Source organism: Herpailurus yagouaroundi, unplaced genomic scaffold (genome assembly GCF_014898765.1).
Source record: "Herpailurus yagouaroundi ecotype Mexico unplaced genomic scaffold, PumYag 184, whole genome shotgun sequence".
Classification (NCBI taxonomy): Eukaryota; Metazoa; Chordata; class Mammalia; order Carnivora; family Felidae; genus Herpailurus; species Herpailurus yagouaroundi.
In genome coordinates this window covers 6,449,958-6,473,459 of record NW_024412415.1, presented here as the reverse complement: position 1 = coordinate 6,473,459, position 23,502 = coordinate 6,449,958, and the positions used below count along the sequence as shown (strand labels likewise).

The 23,502-nt window shown below is 40.4% G+C and overlaps 1 long non-coding RNA gene across 1 annotated transcript in view; it reads left to right on the top strand.

The window, feature by feature from the left end:
- Positions 1-21,084, top strand: part of LOC121042098 (uncharacterized) — a 75,666-nt gene extending 54,582 nt beyond the window's left edge. The window contains exon 3 of the long non-coding RNA XR_005795969.1: positions 20,984-21,084. This is a non-coding gene — a long non-coding RNA (uncharacterized LOC121042098). The remainder of the gene's footprint in view (positions 1-20,983) is intronic.
- Positions 21,085-23,502: the final 2,418 nt, after the last annotated feature.

Genomic DNA, 23,502 nt, shown 5'->3' with positions numbered 1-23,502 from the left:
AGGAGGCCAGTCTTAAGAGTCTGATTTTCTTCTAGTTGAAAATGTTGGTGGATATTGAGATTAAAACTTGCTGTTAGGAATTTTCAGCTTATTGAGGATGAGGTTTTTAATTCTATAGATCAGTTTTTAAATACAAACCTTTGAGTCTAGATGTTGCTTCATACCCTCTGGTATGCTTGTGGAGCTTACTCCCTGCTTATTATGAGGGCTACAAAAGAAACACAAGTAAAAGCTGTGTGTTCCTGTTAAGACTATTAGTGTCCAGAGGGTAAAAGCTATCACACACAAAACAAAAAAGCATTAAGTACTGAACTCCTAATACTAATACTGTAGATACTTAAAGAATGAGAACTCTGTAATGGAAAAATCTTTAAAACCTATTTGTTTTCTCAGACTTCATGGGGGTTTGATGAGACTATAAACAACTTTTATATTCTATCATTTCTTTTATATTACCTATTTTTGGAAATCCATTCCCAATCAGATTACATACAACATATACATTAAAGTTTAATACTTTCATTATTTTTTTAATCCTTAAAAGTTATTTTCTCTACAAAGTTGTTTTTTTGTTTTTTAACAGAATAAGGTATGAGAAAAATACCAAGCATTTTCTCAGGACGTTGGCTAATGTTTGCAATAGTAGATGTTAGGACCCATGAATGTAAGACATGTGACTGTTAAGTTCTGTTTCTACAGTTCAGATTAGTGTGTATTACACAGTAGGTACTTGTTGAATACTTAATTAGGTGAATCATGGCATGGATGATGGTGGTGGTGTGGTGAGATGGAGAACAGGTTCAATAATGACATCAAGATGGAAACCAGCCTGATAAGAATAGAGGTCAGGGGTAAGGAGGGTCATTGGAAATAACATCATTTAACTAAAGAAAGATCAGACTATAGAGAATTATAAAAGAATGTACGTTTAAATTTTTTTGATGTTTATTTTTGAGAGAGAGAGTACGAGTGTAGGAGAGGAGAGAGAGAGAGAGAGAGAGAGAGAGAGAGAGAGAGAGAGAATCTCAAGCAGACTCCAGGCTCTGAGCTGTCAGCACAGAACCCTATGTGGGGCTTGAACTCACAAACTGCGAGATCATGACCTGAGCCGTAGTTGGACGCTTAGCCAACTGAGCCACCCATGTGCCCCTAAAAGAGTGTATGTTTGACAAGACAGACCAAAGAGAGCCACTGAATTTTATGAATAGGAACATGATGAATGCATTAAAAAAATTTGCAAGGTTATATAAGATGTTTGAAGGAGCTGAGAGGTCAGGCACTTTGTTAGCTAGTGAGGCATAAACCTATGTGATGAAAGCTGGAAAAGACCGAAAGCCATTCTAAAGGACAAGGGCTGTGACCTAGTACTAGGACAGAAATAAATGGCTAAAGAAGAAGTAGGAAAAAGGTCTGGAAGACAAAGAATGGGACTAGTATTGAAGGGAATGGGGCAGTTAGGAAGATGAGCCAGTTCTGATAGGCAGGCATCTTGGGGAAAAAAGGGTGTCTGGACCAGTTCATGCTTGAATCAATGATAGAACAACCATGTGCACTGGTTGGGTTTTATACAAGCTGAGAGAGATTAGACATCAGGGTTAGATTTATAGATCCAAGAAACATTAACTTGGAGGGGACAGATCTAGTCATGTAAGATCAGAGAGAAATGAGTGGAAGGCAAGGATCCTGGGCCGGGGGCCAGATGAGGGCAATAGTAGTCATCTGGATGATACTCACCTAATGACACCCTTGAGAGTAGGGGGCATCTTCTATTCACCTTTGCATTCCTCACATGAAGTACCATGATTAGCTCACAGTAAGAGTGCTGAATAACTACTTGCTAAAAGAATGTTATTCCTTCCCATGCTGTATTAATTCATGGCAATCCAAGAAAGTCAGGAGAGAATACATTTGAAGTCCTCACTGGGGATATGATATTAGAGCAGGGGATAAAATTTTCCTTTAACCCTTGAGGATCCATTGACCTCTCCTTCTCTGTATGCCATTTTTTCTTGTTATGTGAAGAAGAAGTAGATGTTAGTGCATCTTTGATTTGTAGAGTGGCTTTTTGTGAAAAGGAACAAAGTAAGCACCAGCAGTCCTTTTTGTTGTTTAAAAAAAAAAAGGAAATGAGCTCAACAGCAAATTTGGAATATATATTTACAGTGTACTTGATATTGTGTGGGACCTAAAGACATTTAGTACTGTCCTAGACAGTTTATAATCAAAGCGACAATAGGTTCTATGACAGCCGGTTCTGACCTTTCTCCTTGGACTGCATCATTCTGTGTTCTTGTTGGCTGAAATCTTCCATAATGGCACCACAATATGGCCTTAAACAAACAGGCCTGCTACTTCATAGTCCTTAGGAGTGACCATTCCAAATGCAAAGGTGTGAGAACAGCCCAAGACTGATAATCACACCTCCAGAAGATCATGATTATCCCTACATTCCAAATATACTGACTTTTGGAAACCATAAGGTTTTTAAAAAAATAATTTGGAATTTCTGAGAGCACTCACTTTATTAACTCTGTATATCCTGTCAAGTAGATCTTGGCAATGTCTTTGCTTGTGGAATTCCTAAAGTCCAGAAGACCTGCCAGAGTATTTCTTTTGCTTTTTCCTTCTCCCAGACCAGGATTTGAGGGGAGCCTGTGAGTGTGGGTTTTGTACAACAGCCATCTTAGGTGGAGTGAGGTTTTAAATGGCACCTTTCTTTGCAGGTAGGTTGGCAGACAGAATACTGCTGGCAGAATGGACGATTTCAGGCCCTAAGCTGAGGGCAGGAAACCCCATTTTGAATTACTTATTCATTCTTCCTTGAACGGTGGGTGTCTCAATGTTCTGCTCAGCATCCAGTGAGTTGGGAGGATTGTATTTGCTGTCTCTTGAATAGTTTTTTTGGTAAAAAGTCAAAATTAAGTTTATTTTTCCTTTTTGTCTTCTACTTTTTTTTTTTTTCTTTTACAGAGAGTAGATTCACAGCCCAAATCTTGTGCTCGGCATCTTTCCTTAGGGCCAGCTTGTCCTATCTGTCCCTGTATTTATATTGCCATGACACCCTGGCTTCTGTTTCCCAAACACGTGATGCTTTCAGCTCAGACTTGGCCACTGGCCCCTGCAGGGCTCAAATGCTCAGCGGGAGTTGAAAGGGAAATGTTTCTTTGGGCCAGGCTTCTCTCTGGACATTACACACTACTCTCTTTTTCTTCTTTCCCTTGTCCCTGGCCAAACAGGCATCATGACCTTCAGTGGAGGACCAGCATAATTACATGGTACATACTTGTGGTATTCCTAAACTGGGGCATGATTACATGATTTGTAGTACCCCATGAGTTGGATGCCTCTAAGAAGCCAAGCTTCCTTGGTAAACTCTACTTTGGAGAATGAAGTGTGAGGAGGACAGTAGAAGGTACCTATAGGTTGTCATTCATTCTCTGAATACACGCTTACTGAATACCTACCAGTGACAAGCCACTAAACATTCTGAATTAAAACGTGATTCCACTGGTAGTACAGCATAGCAAAAATACTTTAAGATTTGAATTTTCTTTGATATCCATTTATTTTTAAGGGCGAGAGACAGAGACAAGCATGAGCAGGGGAGGAGCAGTGAGAGAAGTAGACACAGAATCCAAAACGGGCTCTAGGCTCTGAGCTGTCGGCACAGAGCCAGATGCAGGGCTTGAACTCATGAGCTATGAGATCATGACCTGAGCTGAAGTTGCATGCTTAACTGACTGAGCCACCCAGGTGCCCCAATTTTTGGAGTCAGAAGACCTGATTTGGGTCTTGGCTCTGCCACCTGTTGACTTGGGAAAATCAGAATAAGGGCAACATACAGGGACACAGAAAGGACTGGTTCATTTGACCTTGGATAGTTGGGGAAAAGCATCAGAGGAGTGAGTAACATTTGAGCTGTTTCTCAAAAAATCGTTGGGGGTTTGTCAGGTGTATGAAGTGAGGATAGCTTTTAGGTAAAATAAATAGTGAAAGGAAAAATAACATAATGAAAATGTGCAATATCTAAAGGAAACTGTGAGCAGTATGAGGAGGTCAGAACGTACAGTGCATGGGGAGAAACTTTTTTTTGTGATTGAAATACAATGAATATATAATATTAGTTTCAGGCATGCATCATAGTGAATGAATACTTTTATATGTTACAAAATTATTCCTACAATAAGTCTAGTTACCATCTGTCACCAAAGTTATTACAATATTATTGACTATATTCCCTAGGCTGTATATTACATCCCCTTGGCTTGCTTATTTTATAACTCAAAGTTTGTACCTCTTAATCTCCTTCAACCATTTAATTGTACCCCTGGCCAACACCTTTCTTCCTCTGGTAACCATTAGTTTGTTTCCTATGTTTATGAGTCTGTTGCTGTTGATTTGGTTGTTCTTTTATTTTTTTATTTTTTTAATTTTTCAATATATGAAATTTATTTTCAGATTGGTTTCCATACAACACCCAGTGCTCATCCCAAAGGTGCCCTCCTCAATACCCATCACCCACCCTCCCCTCCCTCCCACCCCCCATCAACCCTCAGTTTGTTCTCAGTTTTTAAGAGTCTCTTATGCTTTGGCTCTCTCCCACTCTAACCTCTTTTTTTTTTTTTCCTTCCCCTACCCCATGGGTTTCTGTTAAGTTTCTCAGGATCCACATAAGAGTGAAAACATATGACATATCATAGTGAAACTGGCAAAATACAAGGATAAAGTGAAAATTCTGAAAGCAGCTAGGGATAAACATGCTCTAACATAAAAAGGGAGACCTATGGTTGTTCTTTTAGATTCCACATATAAGTGAAATAATAGAATATTTGTCTTCATCTGTCTCTGTCTGACTTATTCCACTTAGCATAGTACCCTCTGGGTACATCCATGCTGTTGCAAATTGCAAGATTTCACTTATTTATGACTGAGTAATATTCCATCACACACATACACACAGACAGACAGACATACAGACACAGACACACACACACACACACACATGCCATATCTTCTTTTTCCACTTGTCTATGGATGGACACTTGGGCTGCTTCCATTTCTTGGCTATTGTGCATAATGCAACAAAAACATAGGGGTGCCTGTATCTCCTAGAAGTGGTATTTTTATTTTCTTTGTATAAATATCCAGAAGTGGAATTTCTAGATGGTATGGTAGTTCTATTTTTAATGTTTTGAGGAACTTACATATTGTTTTCCATGGCAGCTGTGCCAATTTACATTCTCTGGGGAGAAACTGAGGATATTGCTGGGAAGATAGGTGGATGCCAGGTTGGGAAAGCCCTTGATGCCTTGCAAAGGAATTTGGATTTCAGTCTGCTTTCAAGAGTGCTCTCATCTCAGTTTTTAATCAGATGAGTCAAAAGATCGTATTTACATTTTTTATGTTCCTGGTAGTAGCACTGACGTGACTTGGGGGAGGGAGAAAGACAGGTGGATATTTCCTAGTCCAGATGAGATTAGGCATTGTTGTTTTTCCTGTCTGTTTCAGTAAAGCACCATGGATGTTTCCACTGTAAAGCAAATCCGGTGAGCATGTGACGATGAGTAGTGGAAGACTATCCTAGAGACTGAATGACAACCGGCTGGTTCTCTGCTTGTATGTGACTGAGAAGTCCCAGAGGAACAGGCAGGAGAGGGACCTGAGGTTCTCTGCTGTCAGGTTTCAAAGGCCTTGATGGTAAGGGCCCAGCTACCTCTACAAGGATAGCATGCTCGTCTCTTGGGGCAATCCCTTGACCAGATAGCGAAACAGAGCACTCACTTTTCTCTCTGTGAGCCTTTGAACCTCTTTGAACACAAGATTTTCCCTCTGCCACAGCCAGAATGTTAGTACACATTTGTGTACTTTTGTCATTATACTCCATGGGGAATCTGTTCTTGACGAAAATCTTAGTCCTACACTTGGCTGGAAGCCGCTGTTGTTACATTTGTTGGACCCAGCTGGTGCTTTATCAAGCCCAGAGAATAAAAGAAGTGATAACTGTGATGTCAATCAGAGCTGATTGCTGAAGAAATAGTATTATTCTGTGTAAAGCTAAAGAAAAGGATCAGTGGTCTGGCCATTATGATACTGTGATGAAATGGGTATTTATTGCAGGATTGTGCAGAGGTTGAATAGTGTCACCAGGGTGAGTGAAAAATTCTATTGTGGTGACTGGATGGGAAAAGGGACAAAGATAATACAGTCCCTAATGACTTTTTATTTTATGTGGAAAAAGTGCCTTAGTAGCAGAAATTCTGGACCAACTTTCAGGAAATAATCGCATTTTAGATTTAAATTTGTGAGGTAATTGCTATAAGTGAAGTGTGTATAAGATATACCAAAGCCTTAAAGGAGGGAGGTATCATTTAGACTTCAGAATATGGCAGGGGTCAGAGGAGGCTTTACTGAGAAGGAGATATTTAAGGTGGTTTGGGTAGGATGGTTAAGCCAGTAAAAAGCGAGGGAATGTTTCATGCACCTGTAATTTCAGTCTCTGCAAATTTGTATGTATAATGTGAGGTAAGGGTGCAAATTCATTGTTTTGCATGTGGATATCCAATTTAAATGATGTTCAATTGGTAAATTCTCCCAGTTAAAAAATGTATGTGTATGTGTTACACACGCACACACACACACACACACACACACACACACACACAGAATTTTGACATAATATATACAAAATCTGATTATCTCTGAATGGTGGGCTAGTGAATTAAACTTTTTTTCTGTAATCATTTAATTAATTTTTAAATTTTATTTAAATCCAAGTTAGTTAACATGTAGTATAATAATGTTTTCAGGAATAGAATGTAGTGATTCATCACTTACATATAACACCCAGTGCTCATCCTAACAAGTGCCCTCCTTAATGCCCATCACCCTTTAGCCCATCCCTCCCACCCAATATCCCACCAGCAACCCTCAGTTTGTTCTCTATGAGTGTCTTATGGTTTGCCTTCCTCTCTGTTTTTGTCTTATTTTTCCTTCCCTTCCCCTGTGTTCATCTGTTGTGTTTCTTAAATTCCACATATGAGTGAAATCGTATGATATTTATCTTTCTCTGACTGATGTATTGCATTTAGCATAATACACTCTAGTTCCATCCACGCTGTTGCAAATGGCAAGGTTTCATTCTTTTTCATAACCAAGTAGTATTCCATTGTGTCTGTGTCTGTGTGTGTGTGTGTGTGTGTGTGTGTGTGTGTGTGTGTGTATTATTATATACCATTGTGTATATATGCACATCTTCTTTATCCATTCTTCACTTGGTGGGTATTTGGGAGCTTTCCATAATTTGGCTATGGTAGATAGTGCTGCTATAAACAATGGAGTGCATGTGCCCCTTTGAATCAGCATATTTTGTATCCTTTGGATTAATACCTAGTAGTACAATTGCTGGGTTGTAGGGTAGCTCCATTTTTAATTTTTTGAGGAACTTCGTACTGTTTTCCAGAATGGCTGTACTAGTTTACGCTGTGACCAGCAGTGCAAAAGTGTTCCCCTTTCTCTGCATCCTTGCCAACATTTGTTGTTTGACAAATGACAATGAGTTAATTTTAGCCATTCTGAAAAGTTTTTCTACCTGTATTGTAACAAATATGTTTATGTGATAAGGAAAACCAGATTTTTAAAAAAATGCTTATTTATTTAATTTGAGAGACAGTGCTAACCAGGGAGGGGCAGAGAGAGGAGAGAGACTCTCAAGCAGGCTTCACACTGTCAGTGTAGAACCCAGCATGGGGTTTGATCCCACAAACTGTGAGATCATGATTTGAGCTGAAATCAAGAGTTGGATGGATGCTCAACCAACTGAGCCACCCAGGTGCCCCTGGATTATTTTTTAATGAGAAGAGGCAGTATGAAAAAATCTTGGGTTAATGTTCTTGCTTTAGTGTGCACATTAGTTTGAGTATCATAGTGTCCTGAGAGGTAGGGAGAAGGCTTTAATATATGCCAAGTACTTGAAGGGCAGAAAGGATACAGGAACAGACTGCCCACCTGTGCCCCCTGTTTGGAATAACAGGCCTTATCAAGAACCTGAGGGAAGGGTGTGGCTTCTTCCCTCTAGACAGATGCAGGGGTGGGTCTCTGGGCTGAGAACCTTTGCCAGGAATGGGATTCCTGGGCTCCTCATGGTCCCATCTAGGGGGCAGTGCTACACTGGCTCCACCATGGGGATCTCACCAGCCCTTCCCACCCCTACCCCCCAGCCCCCGCCGGAAGGAATAGTTGTTTAAATGGAGACAGATCCCCCACATTTCTATCATTGGTATAGAAACAAGCTGATTATCTAAACCTGGCCCCTCTTTTTATAAATTGGAAAAACCCGTGCTCAGAATGACTGCATAGTTAGCCTCAAGCCTCACAGCTAGTTAACAGCAGAGCTGAGTTGAGAATCCTGGTCTTCTTATTCTCTGGGCAGTGACTTCCTCCAACCCCACCCACATTCTGTTTGCTTGTATTCACATTCACTGTCTTATAGATCCTTAGCACACAGCACAGCCAAGTAGTATACCTGGGAGTGGAAAAAGAGACCAGAAACTAAGGCCATGTTCTGGAAAGTCCCTAAGAGCAAACATTTATATGACTACATAGTTGAAATGATAAGAGACACAGTGAACTTCCTCCTCAGAGAAACTTTTTTTTTTTTTTTTTTAAACTCTTGTTGTTTCCCTTTAAAAGGCATATTACTGCCATGGAATTGTAAATCATCACCAGCCAGTTATAAATAACCATCAATAAATGGAAAGTTGCTTAATGGGAATTCTTGTGAAAAAAAAGTTCAGAAGAATTCATTACATTTTCCCATCCTCAGTTAGCATTGAAACTTAGTAAACGATTGCTCCTTTCCTGGGATGTAGATCTAGACCAAGCGGTATTGTCTTGAAATCCCGCTGTACTTTGTACTTTAAGACCATACCCAGACCATCATCCACAGTCATGGACATCACTTAAGGTATTGACAACTTAGCACCCAGAGAGTTGCCAACCAAGATGCTGACACATTCCAGACTCAACATTGGGCAGTGGGTGCTTGGTGGGTACACGATGCCATGTGTCTTTCATTTTCCCTCCTAACCATGAGAGATTACAATTCTGAGGTCATGGACTGAGCAGAGATTTCTAAGACAGGGTCAGAAACACCAGACCTTAGAGTCAGGAGAAAATGCAAAATGTCACCATTTGGCCTAAGAAGAATAGCAGGAGACTGCTAAGAGGAAAAGATCTTGAGGTCTTATCTACCTGATTGCTTTATGTGGATTTCTTCTGTCCCTGGTCCACAGGTTAATTCCTGAATGTCCAGTTTATCTATTTTTTTTCAAAAAATGAGGAAAAATGCAATAGAATTTAATAAAGTATATTCTTAAAAAAATTTTTTTCTTTTAGAGACAGAGCACAAGCAGGGGAGTGGCAGAAAGACAGGGAGACACAAAACCAGAAGCAAGCTCCAGGCTCTGAGCTGTCAGCACAGAGCCCGACGCTGGGCTTGAGCTCACAAACTGTGAGATCATGACCTGAGCCGAATTTGGATGCTTAACCAACTGAGCCCACCCAGGTGCCCCTAAAAAAATGTATTCTGGAAACACTGTATCTGGCCTGACAGATCATCATTTTACCTGCTTACTAAATACCTTCCAACTTTTAGACTCTAGGAGGATTTCTGATCAGTGCCTGGCCACCCTGTAAGCCCTTTTCAAACACATAGTGCACACATAAGAAGACTTGGTTAATCAAAATCCACTCTTGTGAAACCAGGAGGACTAGAGGTATTTGCAGGGAAAAATATTGCCGCTTCTTCACATTTCTCTCCGGGCTTGCCAGGCTCATCTGGCTCCAAAGAAACAGGGACTTCAGGGACAGTTTTCCATTCTTGAATTAAATGAATTGCCGACATTCGTGTGTGATGATGCTTAACATTTTTTAGGCTTTCCACTTGATCACTTAGTTGACTATCAGCAGAAGAGAACTGGGGAAAAGAATGAAGCTTCCAAGGTATATACAGTCTGGCAGATATGAATCTCCACTTGTATATAAAAAAAATGTCCCATTGGTTGAGTGGAAAAATACATATAAATACTACTTCCAAACCATTTTGAGCTAGTAATTACAGACTGTCACAATAATCATAGTATGCTTTTATTAACAATGGTGCTGTGTGGAATTCAATATAAACTAGTTAATCAAGAGGATCCCTCAGGATTATGTCAGCTCTTAAAAGACTGTTAGGCAAAATTGCTCATTATCTTGTAGACAACACCCTGCAAACAGCTATATTGTAATTACAAAGCTTAGTGAAACATATTTAGATCATATGCAAGAAATAAAGCTGGGGAAACAGTGTCTGCTCATGCAAAAAAAAAAAAAAACAACAACAACGAAAAAACAACCTCCAAAGTTTATTGCTAACAGAATAAGGATCCTGATTACTCAGGGTTTGGGAAACCATGGATACATGAGCTTGGTTCTTTATTATCACAGGGCCTCTGGATTAGATGGGGATGCAAACCAAGCAGGCAACGGGAAGAAGGCAAAAATCAAATGACTAATAGAGCTAACGGTGTGTCTCACTATGATATTGTAAAAGTCCTACCAGTTCTACCAGTTTATTTTTGAAGAATGGATAGAAGTTTAAAATCTGTTTATGGGGTTCAGTTATTACCCAGAAGGATGTTCTTTGCAGCAAGACCAACATAAATATCTATGGGTTTAGTGAGTCACAGTTTTTCCTGCCGAAGGCTGGTTTTAGAACCTCCCCGCAGGGACTTCTGCCCACACTGCTTAACTGTTAGGAGGAAATGCAAGCTCTTGGGGTCTGTGTTACTTTCTCTTTCCCCAGCCACTGGGATTTTGGGATAGAAAAAAGCTATGGTGATAACGATGATGATTGATGATCATAATAATCATGGCCAGTGCTTTGTAGTCTCTTAGGTGGCTCCTTAGCACCTAAACATTTAGACTGTAAAGGTCACAAAGGGTGTTAGCAAGAACAGTGAGAACGTAAAGATTGGGCTTTCTCTCTGATTTTAGAATAATAAATAGGAAGATTGTGGAATCCACCTTGGTGGCAAGGCATAATGGTTAACAACATTGGCTTGGATGGGCTCCTGAATGGCTCAGTTGGTTAAGTGTCTGACTCCATCTCAGCTCAGGTCTTGATCTCAGGGTCATGAGTTCAAGCCCCATGCTGGGCTCTATTATATATATAATAATATAATAATAAAACATATGTCTTTGTTGGCTTTCTTTTTTTTTTACTGTGTCTCTATCCCTCATTAGAAAGTATGTTTTAGGCAGGCTGGGACTTTTTAGCCTTGTTCTCTCTTTGGGGAGTGATAACACATAGGAGGTACTCAATAAATGTGTTGAATGAATGAGATAAACAAAATGTAAAATGCTTTGCATAGTGGCTGGCACATGAAGGATTGAAATTTCTACCACCAATTATATGTGGATTGGCACTGGGTAGAAATCTGCTTGAGAAGAGTGGTCTCATTCTATTCCTGGTGAGGCCGGACAGAATATGGAGGGCCCAAGGGCTGGTGATGGATGCAGCAACACCGAGAGATCATTATCAGGCTTTTGGTGGTATAGGGTCAAGCCAACAGGATCTGGAGGAAACTCCTGAACTCTTCACACATGGAAACCCGGCAGTTCTTGGGGGTCACAACGGGATACTCTGAATGCTCATTTGGGAGGTCATCAAGGCCAAGGCAACATTGGTCTGCCCCATGGTACACATCATCTGCTCCCACTTTTCCTTAAGTTATGAGAATAGGGAATGGCCTTTTGCTTTGATGCTTCCCTTCTGGCCTAAATGTGCATAATGGATATCTATTTATGTTAAAGTGCTGCATATAAGATAAAGTCACAGATATGATTTATCATCTTGAACCTCTATATAGTGTTCCCTGGACTCCATACTTATGATAATCTCAAGAAATCTTCAGGGTGCTAATTTATATCCAGGAGACAATCCTTGCCTCTTCTACTTTGTTCCTCCAAATGCCATTCAGATATTCTTCCTGTGTCAGTCATGGTCCTTGAGAAGCAGATGTGAAGATAGTGTTAAACACTGCAGGGATTTTCTTGAAGGAAATGCTTGTGTGAAAGGATCTAGAGAAGCCTGGGTTAGCAGTCAGATCACAATGTGGGCCTGACTCAGGGAAGGGGATAAGGAGAGAAGGCTAGAAGGGAGCAGGCTAGACTGCCAGGCAGTCTAAGGAAGCATCAGCAAAGCCACTGAGAAGTCCTGTGCCCAGGTCAGCCATCAAATAAGTCCTATGTTTCCCAGGATGGAGATTTCCCACCATACTCTATCATTGACAGTAAGCAGCCCTTGGAAAGTGGGATCATCTTGCAAAGAGGAATGGACTTAAAAGTGCAGTAGTTGGTGCTCTGGTTTAGTTCCATTCTCTGTAGAAGGAGGTGCAAGACACCTTTCATGTCCTCTATACTCCATGAAGCCAGGTGATGCCATAACCAGCCCCTAAAGCTGGTAGCTCTGTGATGTGGTACCAGGCCACCAAGTGGGAAAGATGGTATTATGCCTCTCACTAAGGAAAATACAAACCAAATGGGTTAACACAGACATGATAATGGAGGGGTAAATTTCCTTCTTCCAGCAGCAGTCCCAGACACAGTAGTTCTCAGATATTCACTGAGTTGGTCTGTGTCCTCTTAGATTCTCCTGTATCCTTCTTTCCTAGGATGTAGCTTGTGCTCAGTATGGCTTGGTAAATATAAGTTATGACCGTTACAGCCTTAAAGAACCAGAACCACTACTCACTTTCACAGGTCAGTCTTGGTGTATATAACTGCCCACTTGTCCAATCTCTTTCCACCATGATGTTTTCTATTAAAGAAGTTGGTAGCTCCTTCTTGTTCTGGCCTGTGGTTGGGATCACCCAAGTCCAGTCTGATGATTCTCCTCTTAGGAGAATCTCAAGGAATTGGGCTTGTAGTCTCCTTACCCTCAGAAGGTCATTTGGGTTCCTTATGAAAGTTTCCTCATTCTTTCCCTAGCACCTTAACATTCCGATATCAATAACTTCTGGGGGAAAATTAGGAACACATGCTTCACTATAGCTCTACTATACTTGCTAGCTGAGAATGAGAACAGTTGAAATATCATCTCAGACAAATATTTTCCATAATCTGTAGAGAGTAATCAATACTTGGAAGGAAAGTTACTTGGCGACAGTGTCAACATTCCATTTTCTGAAGCATTCTTGTGTGCTCAACTTCGCGGTCTCATACCTTTTCATTATTTCTCAACCACTGGTTACTGTGACTTCTCAGAACCAAGAGGTCCTCTTTGTGCAGGTTTGTGTAGCTGGTTTCCACTGAGTTTCTTTCCTTTTTCTAGAGCTTGGGTATAATGGGACCAGGTCTGGTAAAGCGAGTTGAGTAAATGACTGATTTTTTTCCCCTGGAGTCCTGTCTTTCTGTGAACGTGCACTGTGTGATTTGTCCATGGGAAGATGCAGCTGTTAGCAGGTACTCTTTGTACCCCAAAGCAAATGAGAGTCCTTCCTGTGAACTTGAGAATACATGCTGGGGGAGGGGAGGAGGGTCTTTGTTTTTCACCCTTTTTGAACTTACTGCTCCCAAATAAGTGGCTGTAAATGGAAATGAAGGGATAAGACTTTGTGACTAATTTCTCTGGGGAGCCTAAAGGTCCCTACTCCTGACCCCATTGTGTTGCCTCCCCCGTCTTTCCACTGCAAGGCTCATAGCAGTTTTATGACAAGGTGGGTGTTTGTGATCCAGTTCAGGATGGGGACTAATCCAGTCCTCCCCGGTGCTGGTGTTCTTTCCATGACGGGGCTGACGCTCAGCCAGTGGAATCCCAGTGAGCTCAGGGAACAGGCGGTATGTGTCAGGTTGATTCAGCTGAGGAAGTCATGGCCTTGGTTTAGCCTTATAAGGCTGTGGTTCCGGTGGAAGCGAGACTGTCTCAGCTTAAAAATCCAAAGCTCTGAGCATTCCCAGATGACATCTGTAGTTTCTCTAACACACATTTGGCCTCGTTGGTTCCTTGCAGCGCTTTGATTGTGCAATCACAGTTTGGCACATGCTTTGGCCTGTGAAATCTGTACATTTTCAGCTCAGACATCTCAAAAATAATCATTGAAGCATTTTGATCAGGGTGGTTTATCGTAAAGCAGAATCACTCTTACCGGCGTTTCTGGTAAGCAGTAGGAGGAGAGGGGCAACTTAGGAGGGAGAAAGGTATAGGGGAAGGAGGGATGGCTTTGGAATTGGACAGGCCAAGATTCAAGTCCTGCCTTCCTTTTTTGACTTGTTGAAAAATCTTAGGTTCTCAGGGACTTGGATTAATCTTCTGTAAAATGGAGAAAATAGTTTCAACCTCACAGGGCTGTTGTTAGATTTAACTTAAGAGTGGAGTAAATGGACTCTGTAAGTTTCATATAAATATATATTTGATTGTGTGTGTGCATGTGTAGTGGTGGTGGTGGTGGGGGTTGTAGTAACAGTAACCTGATAATATTTTTATTATATATTATATATATTATACTCGACTTTTGATAAATAATTTGCTTCTGAGGCTGGCTCAGACTCTGTGTCTGTGAGTTATTCCTCAAACCCCCAAACTGTCTGGGAATGTCCAAACTGGTTTCTGTGCTGATATCCATAGAGGTAGTCCTCAGCTTTCCTTTTTCAGCCATCAACTGGTAGCAGGTACAATCAAAAGATGACAAATTATTTCTAACTTCCTCAGTAATATCTAAGATCTAAAGACATAAATCATTCTGGATTCCAGTTTAAGATATTTGGAAAAGAGAGAAATATTTCCCTCCAACTCTTGGAACACTTCCCTGTCATTGCAGCATTCATGTTGTTTCCAAACAGAGTTGATGATAGGACTTCTTTGGCACAGTGAGAAAAGATACAGTCCTTTCCCTCATGAGGTCTCTATGCCAAAATATTGGTCACCAGGTTCTTAGCGCATTTAGTAAAAGGCTTAATGTCTTATAATTATGAAATGGAACTGCAAGCAATGTATTAGGAAAAAAAAAAGCTAACTCTGCCTGGAACAAACTTTGCAAATTGGACTTGTCATTTCTTTTAGCTATTGATATATTGAGCTTTGTTTTCATTTGATTACTCAACCAATTGATTAAAGAAAACATTTATTGATAACTCTCTGCTTTTTAGGCACTGTGGCAGTACTGGGAATACAACGATGAACATGACGAAAAAAATTATTGTCTTTTATGAAGATTGTAGTCTTTTATGAAGAAGCAAGATGCAAAGTAGTAGGGGGAGAAAGAAGTATAGGACACTGTAAGAACACAGGGGAAAGGCATTGCTTCTAGAGTTGTAGAGAGAGAAAGCAAAGCATAAGTTGGGTTCTGAGCATAATTTAGTGTGGGTGGGTCCTGAGTGCAAGGGAGCAAGTGGTCATGGGTAAGGCTATACAGGGGAGGCAGGGCCAGATCATCAGATCTCGAAGGCCCTAAAGGCTTCTGTAGAGCACTTGATTCTACTGTGAGGCATTGGGGGAATCCACAAAGAATTTTAAGTGTGTGTAATGTGTAAGGAAGGTCAGAATTTTGTTTTAGAAAGATCAGTCTGGTGATGATGTAGAGTATGGGTTGAAAGGGCTTCAATCTGGAAGCTGGGAGGGTATTTGGGGTTCGCTGGTGAGATCAGTGCAAGAGATGCTGGTGGCCTCAACTTGGGCAGTGGAAATAGAAAGGAGTAATGGACTAAAAACATTACTTAGCAGATAAAATCAGTAGGACTTATTACATAGACAGACTGAAGAAAAGAAAGAAGGCAAGAATTATGCCAGTTTTTCTAACTTAAGCAACCAGTTGTATAGTGGTGCCATTTTCTCTCACAGGGAGCATAAGAAGAGGAACAGCTTTGGGGGAAAGAATGAATTTCATTTTGGACATGTTGAGCTTGATGTGTTTCTGAGATTAAGTAGAGATGTTGAGTACACAGCAGGATATTCAGATCTGAAACTCTGCAGGAATATCAAGCCTGTAAATATAGATTTGAAAGTTAACATACAGGTGGTAATTTCAGCCATGAGGATTCATCGACTAAGAGGCTGTGGAGTGAGAATTGGGCCAAGGGCAGATATCTGAGAAATGAAATATCTCAAATATGGGCAGGGGAAGAAAAATGGCCAATGGAGAGAAGGAACAACTAGAGAAGCAAGAGAAAAATGGGAAAGTGGGGTGCAGGAGCGTGGGCAAGAGAAGGTTTCAAAGAGGTAGTGATCAAATAATGTCTAGTGCAAGTTAGAGGTCAAGGGAAATAGAGATGGAAAGTTTCCTTTGGAATTTACAAAGGGAGGGGTGTTGTTTACTTTGGCAATAGCAGTTTAAGAAGACTAGTTGGTGAATGAAGCCAGATTGCAGTGGGCTGATGAGTGAGTAGGAGGTGAACAGGTGGATGAATGTGTGAGGGCAGTGAGATAGGGCAGTGGCCAGAAAGGCACAGGGGAGACAGCACATTTACAGTTCTTTTCTTCTTCATTCTTTCTAGTTAACTTTTTAAAGTTAGGAGAGGCTTGAGAGTGTTTAGATGCAACTGAAAAGGAGCTAGTAGGGAGAAGTTAAGCTATGAGATGGGTTTCTGAGACAGGGAGTCTCCTGAGAGAGAAGGAAAAGTTTCAGATCATCTGTGGAGAAATTAGCCCTAGAATAGAAGGAAGGATGCATACATACTGTTTTTGGCATTTATATATATAAATATATATATTAAGTACCCTTAGCTTTATCCTTATAATTATACATTAATTTTTAATTATATATATTTTTATTAATTAACTTTTTATTACATATCATTATTATTATTATATACAGCTTTGGGGGAAAGAATGAATTTCATTTTGGACATGTTGAGCTTGATGTGTTTCTGAGATCAAGTGGAGATGTTGAATACACAGCAGGATATTCAGATCTGAAACTCTGCAGAAATATCAAGCCTGTAAATATAGATTTGAAAGTTAACATACAGGTGGTAATTTCAGACGTGAGGATTCATCGACTAAGAAGCTATGGAGTGAGAATTGGACCAAGGGTCCAATATATATTATTATTAATAATTTTTTTAAGTTTATTTATTTTGACAGATAGAGAATCCGAAGCAGGCTCCACATTGTCAGTGCAGAGCCTGATGCAGGGCTCGAGCCCACAAACCGTGAGATCATAACCTGAGGTGAAGTCAAGAGTCGTACACTTAACCAACTGAGCCACCCATGGGCCCCTATGTTATTTTAAAATGCAAGGATTTATCTACCTGGGTATGTCCCCTGTGTGTTTTAGGCCATCACTTGGAATCTTTTTTTTTTTTTTTAATATATTTTTAAGTTTATTTATTTATTTATTTTGAGAGAGAGAGAGAGAGAGAGAGAGAGAGAGAGAGAGAGTGTGTGTGTGTGTGTGTGTGTGTGTGTGTGTGTGTGTGTGTGTGTGAGTATGAGCTGGGGAGACAGAAAGAGAAGGAGAGGGAGAAACCAAGCAGTCTCTGTGCTGGGGCTCCATCTCATGAACTGTGAGATCATGACCTGAACTGAAATCAAGAGTTGGATGCCTAAGGACTGAGCCACCCAGGTGCTCATATCATCAGTTTGAATCTTTAACGACTCATCTGTAAGTTCTGGAGGGCTGAGTATCTCTTTGTTCACTTTGTCCTGCAAAGAAATGTCTTGGCTTTGTTGAATGCATAGCCAGGAATTAGGGCACAGCCTGTGGCCTCAGAACAGAACAAAATACAATGAGAGAGCCTGGCCTTCATTCCTCTAGGGCTCTAACTGGTTGTGCAAATCAGCCACTGATCCTACTTAGTACTTTATGCAGGTTGGTGCTTCATCTTTTATTCTTGAAAAGTACTTCAAGAGCTCTTTTCACCTCACTAAGGGAAGGGAGTCTAGGTTAGTTTTAGTTCTTAATTGCTCAAGTAATTTGAAACCTTGACAAATATAAGACTTCTTAAGAATAATTTCCTTTAAATTAATTTGATTGGCTTGGCTGTAAGTGGATTTATATCTCAGGGTAAGACTCAGCAGCAATGGCACTGGGGCAAATAATTAGCTTCTGTTCCCTCTAGAAATATTATTTATACGTGTGAAGTTGGGCTACAATGAGTATTAAGGGCAATTTTGAATAGGGAAAAATATGCCACAATGTGACCACAGTGTCTTGGAGCTGTTGTGGAGTGATAGATACTAAGTCCCTTAGGTGCTTTCCATCACCAGTTACTGGATTTACCTCCTTTTCTCCATCCCCCTATTGGGTAGTTTGGGCTTCACCTAAACATGTGACCCAGAGGAGTAGCTGGATAGTGCAGACCGTGGGGCACTTGGACCCTGGGAATCTGTAAACAGGGGAGAAGATTTTGGCAGGTTGTTGTCCCTGAGAGGGCAACCATGCCTTGGGGCTACTCTCCATGTCACTGAGCAAACTTACAAAATCTTGCTGGCTTCTAGGTCTGGTTCTCAAGCGTGGGTGCACATTAAAATCATCTAGAAAGCTAGGAAAAAATACTGATGTGCATGCAGGTCCCACTTATTCTGATTGAATTGATGTAAGCTATATTCAGGGTACTTAAACAAAAAAAATCTCTCTAGATGATTCTGATGTGCAGCTAAGTTTAAGAACAATTGCTAAAATCACTGGGGCTTTTGAGACGTTGGCTGGGCTGGAGAACACAAGTTGCCAGAGAACCACAGATACCTGATGAGGCTTTAAAAATACATTTTATTATTTACAAGTCTTTGCAATATATAGACTCCTATACATATATTTTTCAGGGCAGCATTCATGTTTATTTCCTGGAAACCCTTCGGGACAAAGAGTTTATTCGATATCATGGCTCACTCCAGGCATATGTATCAGTGTGGCAGTTGGACAAAAGAAAAGGGACTATCTAGGGAAAAGCAATTTGGTTTTCATGTGAGTAGCCTCTGTGAAAAAGTTGGAAACTGAGGAAATGTACTGAACCTCGTTTCAGTAGGACTTGATAACATTGTTTAAAGGTGAATTTAGAAATGTTTCTTTGCAGGATCAGAGTTCCCAAGGAACTGGAAGCAAAAGCAAGACTCCACGTAGACCCAAAACATGCAAGGCTGTATGTTCACATCCTATACTACTTAATTCTAGCATGTCTATGGAAATGAGCCAAGTAACTCCATGGTAGGCCAGGTTTTATTTATTAGCATGCCTCATATTCTTAAAATCTGTATGAACTCTATAGTAAAGAACTTAGTAGTCATTTCTCTTGGAGCCAAATATAAATTTTTTAGGGAAAATAAATAAATCCAAAACACATCTTCTTACTTAATTCAGCAACTCTGTGGTTCATTGAGAGGGTATCAGAGAGGACTAGTGTCTGAAAAGCCTTCTTTGTGACTCAAAGAAGTCTTGTCATGACCATGATACCTAAATTATCTCCCTTTGGCTTCATTCTGACCTCCTATTTCCTCAGGATTCTTCAAAGATTTACTAACATTCTATTGAGAAAGAGTCTTAGTCTTTTCATAGATAAGAAGAACCTCAGAACTGGTGGTTCTTCAGAAGCAAGTCTTTACATATGGAAACCAAGAGCTTTTCCTTGGTGGACATTCCATTTGTTGCTTTAAGTTCCAGATTGTTTATCTGGTAATTAAGTTTATTTTCATTTTTTCTTTGGCATGTTTATGATTGATTTTGTGATTTTCCTAATATTGGTTACTCAGAGCCACACTAGCATTTTTTAGAAGTCGGGAGGTCATTTTATAGCTCTTCTCAGCTTTATCTTCTAGGAGTTACATTAATCTGTCCCTCAAATACCCTGAGAAGGAAAACATGGCGGTTGATTAGGACCTCTCCTTCATACACCTTTAGTTTCTTCAGAAGCCTTGTACTGAACGTGATTAAGGGCCAGTGCTCTTTGTGAATGTGGTCAACTAGAAAATTCTTCTGATGAAAAGGAGATTGGGAAAAGTTGGCTGCCATTTCATGATTCAGTCCATGATGCCTTATGAACTGTCTCCTGGCAGCCATTCAGCATTAGAGCTTTTTATAGAAGAAAATATAGTCAAAACACAAGTCTCTCAACTCAGTACCCTAAAGCCATTGGCTGTTAGAGTCTACAGGAGGTCTTTTGAATTTTTCATAGCAGGGGCTCAGTAGCTGGAATACGAGGCAAAATCTGAATCACAGAGGAACTGTGGGATTAGCAGTAATCTAGTTATAGGAAAACCCATAATTCAAAGAAAAAACAAGACTTGCAACAATATCAACTTTTGGTAAACCGAAGAACTCTTGAACTTCTCATTTTCCCTTTAGAACGTGTCTGAAATGAGAGTCTGGGGTAGTTTTGACTCTACCAGTGGAGAGTAAGTGGCTTAGTCGTCAGGGTTGGAAGTAAATAAGTCCATATATTGCTCTAATCAGTGGGTTAATTTTTTTTAATTAAAAATTTTTTTTACATTTATTCATTTTTGAGAGACAGAGACCGCGCACTAGCGGGGGAGGGACAGAGAGAGAGGGAGACACAGAATCTGAAGCAGGCTCCAGGCTCTGAGCTGTCAGCACAGAGCCCAATGCGGGGCTCAAACTCACAAACTGCGAGATCATGACCTGAGCCGAAGTCGGATGCTTAACTGACTGAGCCACCCAGGCGCCCCTAAATGGGTTAGTTTTTTTGTGGTGTGTATCCGCTGGCAGCTGAAGAAGCCTATAATGTCCTCAGAAAAATATTAAAAAATAATTAAGTAATGTGTGTAGTATTACAGAGGAGACTTTATTTATTGAAATATAGTTGTTAAAATAAAAAATCTCATACAGCAATATATGTGCCCTTCATTAATGCATTAAATAACAAGATATACCATTGGATCTAGTAACATAATTTCACAGTAGTGATGCGCAAAAATGGTATTCTGAGATTTCTGTAGCAACTGTAATGTGATATGTGTGTGTTTAAAATGTGTGAAAATTTCATGCATTCACAGGAGGAAGACAGTGTGAAGACACTGGAGAAAGATGGCCATCTATAAGCCGAGGAGGAAGACATTAGAAGAAGCCCTGCCAACACAAGGATCCTGGACTTCTAGAATGTAAGAAAATAAATTTCTGTTGTTTAAGCCACAACAGTACAATAGTTAGTCTGGTATTTCGTGATGGCAGTCCTAGGAAACTGATAAGATTGACAAAACCATTTAAGTGTTATCCTCATGGTTTCACTACTGAGGAGTCCCCAGATCCCTTTCCTCAGCCCAGAAGGGCAGGATAGTGGGAGAAATGACCTCCTGTTTATTACACTCGCAGATCTTTTTGAACAGTGGTTCTTAAGGAGGGTCTATGAAAGGCTTCAAGGATTCTTTCTTTTGTGTGTGTGTATAATTTCTTTATTTTTCTAGCAGTAGGGTCCAGAACTTCCACAAGATTCTCAAAAGTTTATAACTTTCCAAGAGTTTGTAACCATCATTTTAGAACTTGTATATTCTGGACTTCTGTACCTTGGCTCCAGCTGGACATAGAGTGTACCTAAGGTCTATTGCCCATACCTTCAAGTGAAGTTGTCCATTTATATAGCATTTATGGGTGGGGCTGCCCACACACTCTGAAAAATATATGAAAGCCCAGAAACCAAAGTGAAGGTATTTATGTAGGTGTATGTTAGGAATAAGACATAGTGTTAGGTATAGAGATGTATAAGGATGCATAAGGAAATGTCCTTAACCTCATATGTTGGGAAAGCTTCAAACCTACACATTTTCTGAGTCTCGTTACCCATGGCATGTCCTGCCTCTTTTTGGCTGAGGCCAAATAGACAGCTCTGCCGTTCCTGACCTTGTGAACAGCCATGCGTTTGCCAAGCCTGTGGCCTCACATGGGCCATGGAGCCCCACCATCTTCATAGGGGTGTCTTTGTATAAGCAGCTTATGTATAAGCTTGTATAAGCACTTATGAAGTGGGTCTGCTCTCAGGAGAGAACTGGGAGAAAAAGAGAGAGAGAGAGAGAGAGAGAGAGAGAGAGAGAGAGAGAGGAAAAACAACATGACAATACCAAGTGCTGATGAGGTTATGGAACAGCTGAAACTCTCACACATTTACTGATAGAAATGCCAAAGAATGTAGCTACTCTGAAAAAAGTTTGGCAGTTTGTAATAAAATTGAGCATACATTTATCCTGTGATCATCAACCCCACTCCTAGGTGTTTACTGAATGAAAATGAAAACAGGTTTACATTAAACCTGTATGCAAATATTTATAGAAGCTTTATCCAGAGTAGCATGAAAAATGCAAACCATCTAAATGTTGTTCAACTTGTGAATCTGATAGCAAGCTCTGGGGCATTCATACATTGGATTGGTAATCAACAATAAAAAGATGAACTATTCCTGTTTAAAAAAGCTTGGATGAATCTCTACTGCTTTGTGTTAAGCTAAAGAAGCCAGACTCAAAAAAACTGCATACTGTACGATTCTCTTTATATACCATTTGGAACAGGTGAAATAGGGACAGAAAATAGTTGGTAGTTGCCAGATTAAGGGTGAAAGGGCAGATTTTGCCACAAATGAACATTACTAGGGAATTTTTTAGGTGTAAAGGAACTGTTCTGTATCTTGTTCTTGTGGTGGTTATGACTATAGGCATTTGTCAAAACTCACAACTCTGCTCTAAAAAGGGTTAATTTTACTGTATGTAAATTTTAAAATTATAAAACCAAAAAAAAAAAAAAAAAAAAAAAAAAAAAGCAAGCAGCTGCTGGCTGGAGCAGAGCTCATTTCAGAGCCAAGAAGGGAGCTTGAGGTCACAAGGGGACATTCTACTCACTACTGCATGTTCCACTGGCTTTTGCCAAACTCTTGGTGTGGACAGGCTGTGGGCAGAACATGGCCATTTTCAGGATGCAGGAGCCGTAAGGTTTGACTTAGGAAACTAGAAATAGAGATAAATCTTGGGAAAGGGCAGCTGTGTTGAAGTGGACAAATTGGTATTCTCAGAATGAAGTTGGGACCAAATGTTTTGGTGTTACCTCGCCGGGAAAGAATAATGTAGATCAGGCTCGTGGTGTTTGGCCAAGAGATCTGAAGGGCTGCTGGAAGACTTCCTAAGCTTGGGCCCTTCTCCATGTCTGTCTTCTCTGCTAGCAATTCAGTGCATAAAGGCTGCATCCATAAAGGGAAACCAATTCTTTGGGGGCAATCAGGTTTTAAGCATTTTTATAAGAGTTGATGGGTTCTGCTTTTACTCTTAAATGTCAGGCAGGGGAAGAACCATGTTGTGGGGGAGAGAACAAAGGGTTTAGCCTCAAACTTACCTGGTTACAAGCCTTTGTGACCTTGTGCTGGTTATTTACCTTCTCTTGGCTCCATTTCTTTTCTGGGATAAAAGGTTTTTATAGAGATCAGAGAGGAGGCAGATTGAATTGAGAATGAACTTTCCTCACCTACCTACCTACCTACCTACCTACCTACACACACACACACACACACACACACACACACACACACACACACACA